The 9,811-nt window shown below is 46.3% G+C and overlaps 1 long non-coding RNA gene across 1 annotated transcript; it reads left to right on the top strand.

Annotated features, from left to right (window-relative positions):
- Nucleotides 1-2,379: 2,379 nt before the first annotated feature.
- On the top strand, nucleotides 2,380-7,964 carry LOC134486541 (uncharacterized). Its single transcript, XR_010065737.1, has 2 exons — nucleotides 2,380-2,611; nucleotides 7,599-7,964. It is a non-coding gene; the product is annotated as an uncharacterized LOC134486541 (long non-coding RNA).
- Nucleotides 7,965-9,811: the final 1,847 nt, after the last annotated feature.

Genomic DNA, 9,811 nt, shown 5'->3' with positions numbered 1-9,811 from the left:
ACAGCCAGATAGCATTCTGTTACTTTTTGTTCTTCAAGCAAAAATCAACCTCCAGGGTTAAACTATGTTGTTGTACAATGTGTGATTAAGGATTTCCTGATGGTAGGTAAGGGGAAGTAAAATCAGATTTGCTTAATTTCCTTATTTACTGCTACAAAAACATGGCAACACAAACACCCAAGGGTTGGGGTAGGGGAAGGGCAGGTAAAAAGTGCTGACTGGGGGTTAGGGATTTAGCTCAGTGGTAGAGTGCTTGCCTAGCAAGCGCAAGGCCCTGGGATCGGTCCCCAGCTCCGAAAAAAAGAGAAAAAAAGCGCTGACCCCTCTTTCGAAGAACCCAGGTTCAACTCCTAGCACCTCTATGGTGGCTTACAACTGCCTGAACTCAAGTTCCAAGGGATCTGATACTATCTTTGGGTCTCTATGAATACTGCACCCATGTATGGTGCATAGACATAAAATAAAATCTCTGGGGGAAAAAAAACCAAATCAATGCAAAGCATGACTGCTTCATCTGTAAAATGTTCAGTTGGAGCCACAGAATACCCACTTTAGAAAGGAACCTGTCAGATGCAGTCGCTCATGCCTGTAATCCCAGCCCTTGGGAAACCCAGGCAAGAGGACTGATCTGAGTTCCCGGCCAAACTGGAACAGGCCAGCTGTGAATTCTAGGCTTGTCTATCTTAAACAGCAGAAACCACAAAAACATGTTGGTCCCTCATGGGAAATCTAATATGTAGATGCCAGGAACGTCTGCTTCTTGGTGTGTTCTCACATGGTGATTTCACACAGGACAGTCTGTATCTCAGGGCACATTGCACAGGCCATAATTCTATTCCTGAGAGCAGAGTCCTCAGGATCCAAAGGCCCTGCCTCTCACCATCTTGGTTGGGGTAGATTCAAGATATGAATGTTTGTGGCTGGGAAGATGACCTAGAGATTAAATCCAGGCTAGTCTTCCAGAAGTCCTGAGTTCAATTCCCAGCAACCACACGGCAATTCACAAGCACCTAATGCACCTAACAAGATCTGATGCCCTTTTCTGACATACAGGACAGAACACTGTATACCAGATCTTGGGTTCAGACTCCATCCTAGAGAACCTGACCTAAGTTTGAACTCTCTAACACCAGTTTCTAGGTTACTCTCCAACAAACCTGCTCCTTAAGGTTACAAGCCTGCCGCTGCCACTTCACTTCCTCACAAATACCAATCAGGAGGAAAGCAGAAGCTAAGTTTTCAGTTTGGGCCCCAGCAACACCCAATTATTTTAAAGGGCAACAAAATTCCAAAATGGCCCCCAATCAGATGTGTGCCAGGCTAGAAACCTCCTCACTTGCTTGCCATTTCCTATAAACCTTTGTCCCACTGAGAGCTGGGGCTTCACCTGCCCATTCTGCTATGTTAGAGAAGTTGGTATGGCCCAAGCTTGAGTCCCTAGTGTGATTGCATCAGAACCAGCCTTGACTCTGTTAGAGGGGACTAAAGTGGAGGCACTTCGAGACCGAAACCACGCACAGGATAGAAGATGTTCCAGGCTCTGGTCAGGAATCCTAGTGACTCAATTTGGGCACTGGGCTTGGAAAGCTATGAGTGTGGTTATTTCTCAGTCCCTCCTGACAGAGAGGAGAGGACAATTTTTTTCTTGTGTTTTAATGTGCTGTGGGGTGTGTGTGTGTGTGTGTGTGTGTGTGTGTGTGTGTGTGTTCTTGAGATTTTCGTTACAGGGAAATTTTGACTCTGACGGACGCCGACATGGGACAGACGCCTTCAACTCCACTAGAATTGTTCCTTAGTCATTTTAAGGATGTTAAAACTAGGAAAGATAAACTAACCACATTATGCAGGTCAGAATGGCCTACTTTCAACACTGCCTGACCCCTGATCTGGTATTGGTCCAAGGGATCAAGAAAGTCATTTTCAAACCTAAAATTGACCTTCCAGCTCAAATGCCTTGTGTGGTGGTCTGCTGAGACCTCCTTGAAGACCCACCCTCTTGGCTTAAACTTTCTTTCCAGACAACAGGCAGAAGTTTTTACATTGGCTAGCAAAAAGCCCAAGGATATGGAGGAAGAGACATGGGGCCACCCATCTCCTTCTGTACCATCCCTCTACCCAGTCATCCAAGGAGGAACGGAGGAGGTTGCTATCTTTCACCCCACCTTATTCAACCCCTCAGGCAGATTGGCAGCTGCCACAGGAAGCTCAGCCACACCACAGGCAGAGAGCGGGGACCTGCTGCAGGGACACAAAGCCACTGGGGGCTTCCTCCCAAGCCTGCGTGCAGTGGGGCCAGTCAATGATCATGGAAACCAACCTCATCACTATTGGTCCTTTGTTACTGTATAACTGGAGAATTCAGAACTCCCCCATTTCAGACAACTCTTGAGACTTAATCACTTAGAGACAGTCCTCTTCACCCACCAGCCCACTTAAGATGATTGCCAATAGCTTTTGCAGGTTCTCTTCACCACAGAAGAGAGGAAGAGAACCTAGACAGAGTCCAGGGAACTGGCTCTTGGCCCCACCAGGGAATCCACTAGTAACCAAGCAGCTATAGAGGCTGGCTTTCCCTTAACCCATCTGGATTGAGACTTTAACACCATTAAAGGTAAGGGAGGCTCTGTTGTCAGGTCTCAGGGTGGCGGCAGGATAGCCCACTAATCTGGCCAAAGTATATGATGTTAGTCAGGAGATAATGAGAGCCTTGCAGCTTTCTTAGAGAGGGTCATGGAGGCATTCTGAAAATATATCACATGGACCTTGAATTATCAGAAATAAAAGCATCAGTAGCTCTGGCCTTTATTAATCAGGCAGCACCAGATATCAAGAGAAAGCACCAGGGGGTTGAGAGGTTAGGAGAAAAGGATTTTAGAGACTAAGTGATAATGGCAGAGAATGTGTTAAATGGAGGAGAAAGGGCAGAGGAGAGGCAAATGCAGGCAGAGAAACAGTTGGAGGAATGACAGGTGGAAGAGCAGAGACAACAGACTCGTGACCTGACAAGATCCTGTTGGCAGCCACGGCCAAACCAGAAGACCATAGGGTACACCTAAAATAGATGGCTACCAGAGAATGAGGTAAGGGGTTGCCCTAAGGATGGAGAACTCCTCCACTTGGGAAAGAACCAATGTGCTTATTGTAAGGAGGAGGGCCATTGGGCCAGGGAGTGCCCCAAGAAAAAACAGTCTATTCAAACCGTGGTCCTGGAAGATGGAAATAGATGAACAGAGTGATAGGGTTTAGATGCCTTCCCCAAGCCCAGGGTAACCCTAAAAATGGAGGGGAATCCCACAAGTTTCCTTGTTGACAGCAGAGCCCAGCATTCTGTCTTGATAAACCTAAGGGTAAAGTTTCTTCAAAAAAATCCTGGATCCGGGGCTGGAGAGATGGCTCAGTGGTCAAGAGCAATGATTGCTCTTCCAGAGGTCCTGAGTTCAAATACCAGCAACGACATGGTGGCTCACAACCATCTGTAATGGGACCTGGTGCCCTTATCTGGTGTGTCTGAAGATAATAATGAATGATAATAAATAAAATTAAATAAATAAATCTTAAACAACAAAATAAATTAAAAAAAACATTTTCTAAAAAATAAAAAATCCTGGATCCAAGGGGCACAGGAATTAAATAATACTCATGGACTATCAGAAGAACAGTGGACCTGTGGGTGGGCATGGTACTTATTTCTTGTTGTACCTGAGTGCCCCTACCCTCTCTTAGGAGAGATTTGTTGACAAAAATGAGGGCACAACTGCACTTCTCCCCAGAAGGAGCCAAACTATTAGGCTCAGAGGGGAAGCCTATTCATGTCCTGGCCACCACTCTAGTTGAAGAGTACCGGTTGTTTGAACCCTTCCCCACCTCAGGGGACGAAATTACTACTTGGCTAGATCACTTCTCCAACACTTGGGCAGAGACAGGAGGAGTCAGGACGACTAAACATTGGGCCACAATATGGATTAAGCTCAAGCCAGGGGTGGAGCCTGTATTGGTCCAACAGTACTCCATGTCCTTGATTGCCAGGGAAGGTATAAACCCCCACATCAGGAGGCTGTTAGATGTAGGGATCCTGAGACCATTCCTTTTGGCCTGAAACATCCCCCTTCTGCAAGTCAAGGAGCCCAGAACTAATGAGTATACCCTGGTAAAAGACTTAACCCTATACCCCCTGCCCCCCCAGTGCCATTCCTCCTGAGTGCCAACAGTATACGGTGCTGGATTTCAAGGATGCTTTCTTCAGCTTACTCTCAGCACCCAACAGCCAAGGCCTCTTTGCCTTTGAATGGCATGATCCAGAGCCTGAGATTAGCAGACAGTTGACTTAGTCCTATCTGCCCCAAGGATTTAAAAATCTTCAGTGAGGCCCTCCATGAAGATTTGAGTGAGTATAGAACCCAGCATCCTAGCCTGACTCTCTTGCAGTATGTAGATGACTTCATGGTGGCAGCAGAGACCAAACAAGAATGACCTCTTGAAGGCCCTGGGGAATATGGGTTACTGAGCCTTTGCTAAGAAAGCCCAACTCTGTCAACCACAGGTGACCTATCTAGGGAATGTATTAAAGATACATCAGAGATAGCTCTCTGAGGCCAGGAGGGAAATTATCCTGTGCCTTCCAACGTCCAAGACTCCCTGCTAGGTAATCTTGGGGTCCACTGGGTTCTGCAGAAATAGCTAAACCACTATATGAGGCCACCGACGGGCCTCCTAAGAGCTTTATGTGGACAGAGAGACATTAGAAAGCCTTCAATTCCTAAAAGAAGATCTTAATTTCTGCACTGGCCTTGGAGTTGCCTGACTAAGCCCTTTCATCTCTTTGTTGACGAGAGATCTGGGATAGCAAAATGGGTACTGACTCAGACTCTTAGGCCCTGGTGTCAACCAGTGACCTACCTCTCAAAGAAATTAGATCCTGGAAATCAGAGGCTGGCCCCCTTGGTTACACATCATCTTCACGATGGCCCTCATAGTCAAGGACGCTGACGAATTGTCATTGGGTAAGGCTGCCACAGATTCACAGGACCAACTGCCATCTTCTTGGACCTGCCTGGGTCAATGAAGCTGCTCATCTGACTGAAGACTCTCAAGACACACGCTGAGATCCACAGATGACGACTGAGACAGACTTGGGACCTTCCAGCTACAGATGAATTCTCTTGCCAAAGTCAAATGGTTACTGAACTTGGGGAAGTTACATGATAGTAAGGAAAGCATGATGTCTATATAGACTAATTAAATGTTGATTAAAACCGAAATTAATACCCTCACAAACTGTTCAACTCATGGAACAATTAATTGGTTCAATAACCCCTTGTCTTCCTAGCCCCAACCCCCTGTTACCCCTCTGGCTTTTGTTGTGCTAGCCCCCACCCCTTGCTACCCCTCTGGCTTATGTTTTGTTTTTTGATGCTAATACCTCACCCAAAATTCTCACTACAAATGACACAGTCACTCCAGTGATGCCTCTCCTTTATAAAAAGAAAAAGAAGGAACTATGGAATATAAACCATGCCAGGAAATTTGGTAAGGAAGAATAGGTTGAAACCTGGAGACTTGGTGGGCACACACCTGAGTCTTAGGTGACTCCTAGCTCCCTGCCAGACTCCTGACTTGGAACACTTCTCACATAAAATAAGTGTGTCCTATGGTCATATGTGTTCTCTGAACAGATCATGATAGGACACTCTGAAAACAGAGTTCTTCATGCTAATGAGGTACCCAAATGCCTGGAGGGCTTAGTTGATAAGCTTCCTTTCCCAGACATTCCTCCCTGCAAAACGTATTTAATCTCATGCCTACCCTAAGAAGCTGAGTATGGTTTTACATTCACAGGGCCAGAGCCTGACTATCACCATGCCTGATGCTATTGAAGGGGTACTAAAACAGCCAAGCCTACCCCATTGATGGCTCACCAAGGCCAGAATGACTCAAATTACCAGTCTCTCAAATCCCCCTAGGATAACCTTTCATGTCCAACTGCTCTGACTCTAGCTACCCTGCTGCCTGACCCAGACCTCGAGTGGGGCCACTACATGATTGCTCAGACATTTTGGCCCAGATCTTCAGGACACCCCTTGGATGGATGCAGAGGTAGCATGGTTCCCCAATGGTAGAAGCTTCATTCATGATGACCAGAGGAATGCTGAGGTAGTGGTGGGCACAAGCACCGATATCATATGGGCAGAAATATCAGCCCGGAAAGCTAACCTGGTAGTTCTGACAAGGCATTAGAGCTGAGAAAAGACAAGAGATACAGACAGCTGGTGTGCATTTGCTATTGCTCATGTCCATGGGGCTATGTATAGGGAGAGAGACCTTTTGACAGCAGAAGGAAAGACTATCCAAAAAAAAAAAAAAAAAAAAAAAAAAAGAGGAAATCCTGTCCCTACTAAGAGCTCTCTGGGGACCTAAAAATCTGGCCATCATCCACTGCTCGAGACATGGAGCAGAAAGGGAAAGACCCAGTCTCAGAGGGCAACAATAGGGCAGATGAAGCAGCCTGACATGCTGCCCTAGAAATTGGACCTCTCTTGCCCCTGACTTCCCTGGATCCAGGGGAATCCTACACTCTCTGATCACACTAAGTATTCAAAAGATGACATAACCTGTTCTAGGAATTTTCCAATGTCCCAGTGTTATGAAGGATGGTGAAGAACAAACTCATTGGGTCAGAAGAAATGGAACTATCCATTCTTCAGAAGATCCACTGCTCTTCCCACATGAGCATCCAGAGAATGCAGGGTTTGATACGGCAAATATCAGGCTTACGGATGCCAACTCAAAGACAGCTGAGATTGTCAAGAACCGTGAAGTCTCCCAGTTAATGCAGTGGCTAATGAGAAGAACCCTGGTAATAGGTTTAGAGGTACAAAGCTTGAATGAAGCCTCCTGGGAGATAGACTTCACAGAGGTAAGACCAAGCGAATTTGGATATAGATATTTTCTGGTGTTTATAGATAATTTTAGAGGATCTACTGAGGCCTTTCCCACTAAACATGAGACCATTCAAACGGTGACAAAAAAACTATTAGAAGAAAAATTTCCAAGGTATGGTTTCCCCCGACTTATAGGATCAGATAATGGACCTGCTTTTGTGTGCCAGGTAAATCAGGGATTAGCAAATATTCTGGGGATTGTTTGGAAACTTTATTGTGCATATAGATCCCAGACCTTAGGACAGGTAGAAAGGATGAACAGGACCCTAAAAGAGACCTTAACTAAATTGACCATGGAGTTTGGCGGTAACTGGGTGACTCTCCTTCCCTTTGCCCTTTAGAGGGTACAGATCTCCCCATATCAGATGGGACTCACACTCTTTGAGATCATGTTCGGTTTTCTCCCCTCCCATCATTCCTAACCTTCAGGCAGAAGTCATTGTTGAGTCAGATGACCTCCTACTACTGGATGTCCTTGAAGGTGTCCAATGGGTCCACAAACATATTTGTCCTAAACTCCATGCCCTCTATGAAACAGGTCCAGCTCCAGGACCTCATTGATTCCTGCCTGGAGACTGGGTCCAATCAAGAGACACTCCAAGGGGTGCTAGAGCCTTGTTGTAAAGGTCCCTATGTCATCATTCTGACCTCCCCCACCAGGCTGAAGGTTGAAGGTATTGCAATGTGTTTACACCATACTCATGCCTGAAGTGCAGGCCTGTTTGCAGTTGAAGACCACCTGGACCAGCGGAGAGAAGAAAAATGGAAGGTTATCTACCAAGCACCCTTCCAACCCTCTCAAGCTTAAGTTACAGTGTTCCTGATGAGCCTCTTTACCGTATGTACTGTGAAACCCAACCCCCATCAGCCCTTTAACCTTAGTGGGCCATCATCAATACAGCCAAAGGGAAGACTGTCAACTCTACTTCCCTGGTTGTGCCCCTGAGTACTTGGTTCCTAGATCTCCATGTCAACTTCTGTGATCTGACCAGTAAAGAATGGAATTCTCCCCTAAAAAAAAAAAAACAACTTGGGGACCCTGTGGATTATGGTTCTTTTTTTTTTTTTCCGGAGCTGCGGACCGAACCCAGGGCCTTGCACTTCCTAGGCAAGCGCTCTACCACTGAGCTAAATCCCCAACCCCCGACCCTGTGGATTATGGCTGTATCACACAATTGGTTTAATGGGAGACTAGGCACCAGGCTTTTTTTTTTTTAGGTTTGTTTGTTTGTTTGTTTGTTTATTTATTTATTTATTTATTTATTTATTGTATATAAGTACACTGTAGCGGTCTTCAGACACACCAGAAGAGGGCATCAGATCCCATTACAGTTGGTTGTGAGCCACTATGTGGTTGCTGGGATTTGAACCCAGGACCTCTGGAAGAGCAGTCAGTGCTCTTAACCACTGAGCCATCTCTCCAGCCCGGCACCAGGCTTTTTATGCCTGCCTGGGACATTCCCAGAGCTGTGAACAATGCAATAAATGTGGAGACCCTGAGATCTTCTTCTGTGTGGCATGGGGATGCGAATCCCCTGGATGGATAATCTGGAAGCCCTCTAGTAAGGACCTTCTCACCATGACTAGGCTCAATACCCAGGCTATGGGGAGTAATGCAGTCCTCTTGTTATCAGATTCACAGATGATGGTAGGGAGGCTGACTGGACTACCGGGAAGGCAAGGGATTGAGACTTTATGGTTTTGGTAAAGACCCTGGAGTCCTGCTCACTATCCCATTCTATGTTCAGACAACTTCCACTGCTCTTGGCCCCATTGTCCTGCTGGCTAAACCCCCACCTACACTATCTCTGCAGGCTTGGAACAAGGCCCCAACTCAAGCCACAAGGACAATGCAGAGACTGAGTGATGATAGTCTTTTTTTTTTCTTTTCTTTTCTTTTTTTCGGGGCTGGGGATTGAACCCAGGACCTTGCGCTTCCTAGGCAAGCGCTCTACCACTGAGCCAAATCCCCAACCCCGTGATGATAGTCTTAACCCCTCTGGAACATGATGCTTCAGTCTTCTCGGGTGACCAATGCATCCAGACCTGAGGTAACTGAGTCATGCTGCCTGTCCTATGAGATATGGCTACCCTACTTTAAAGACATAGCCCTGATTGGAGACTTTACTGAAACTGAGAACCGCACTGAGTGCATATGGCAACGAGGTGAGGCCAAGCTGACCTTAAAGCTCACTTGAGTCCTATAGCCACCCCTGTAATCAGACCTACAGGAAGAATCTAGACAATGATAAATACTTATAACCATGCACCTGGGCCTTGTGGGCATGAATTGCAGGGCTTACCCCATGTGCCTATGGGCCTATATTATACCAGACAAGGAATTCTGTGTACTTGGCCAGTTGTTACCCAGGGTCATCTATCACACAGATGACTAAGTCCTAGATTTCCTACGTGGAACCTCAGGTTTAGTTGCCCCAAGAGCCAAGTGAGAACCAGTCTCAGTTGTAACCCAGGCAGTTCTCACAGAATTGGGAATGGCTGGCACTGGAACTGGGGTAGCCTCCTTGATGTTGCAAAACAAACATTATGATGGTCTAAGAGAGGCCTTAGACACTGATATACAGAGATTAGAGAAAGGGGTCTCTCTCCTCCCAGAATCTCTGGGCTCCCTGGGAGAGGTAGTACTCCAAAATAGGAGGGTGCTAGATCTCTTGTTTATACCACAAGAAGGGCTGTGTACATCTCTTAAAGAAGAATGCTGGTTTTATGCTGACCATTCTAGAATAGTCAAAGAGTCAGTGGCCAAAGTTAGAGAGGGCCTGGGTAACAGAAAAAAAAAAAAAAGAGAAAGAGAACAGGCACAAAGCTGGTTTAAACCATAGTTCAACAGGTTCCCATGGCTGACCATGTGA

Source organism: Rattus norvegicus, chromosome 4 (genome assembly GCF_036323735.1).
Source record: "Rattus norvegicus strain BN/NHsdMcwi chromosome 4, GRCr8, whole genome shotgun sequence".
NCBI lineage: Eukaryota > Metazoa > Chordata > Mammalia > Rodentia > Muridae > Rattus > Rattus norvegicus.
This window is presented reverse-complemented; position numbering and strand designations above follow the sequence as displayed.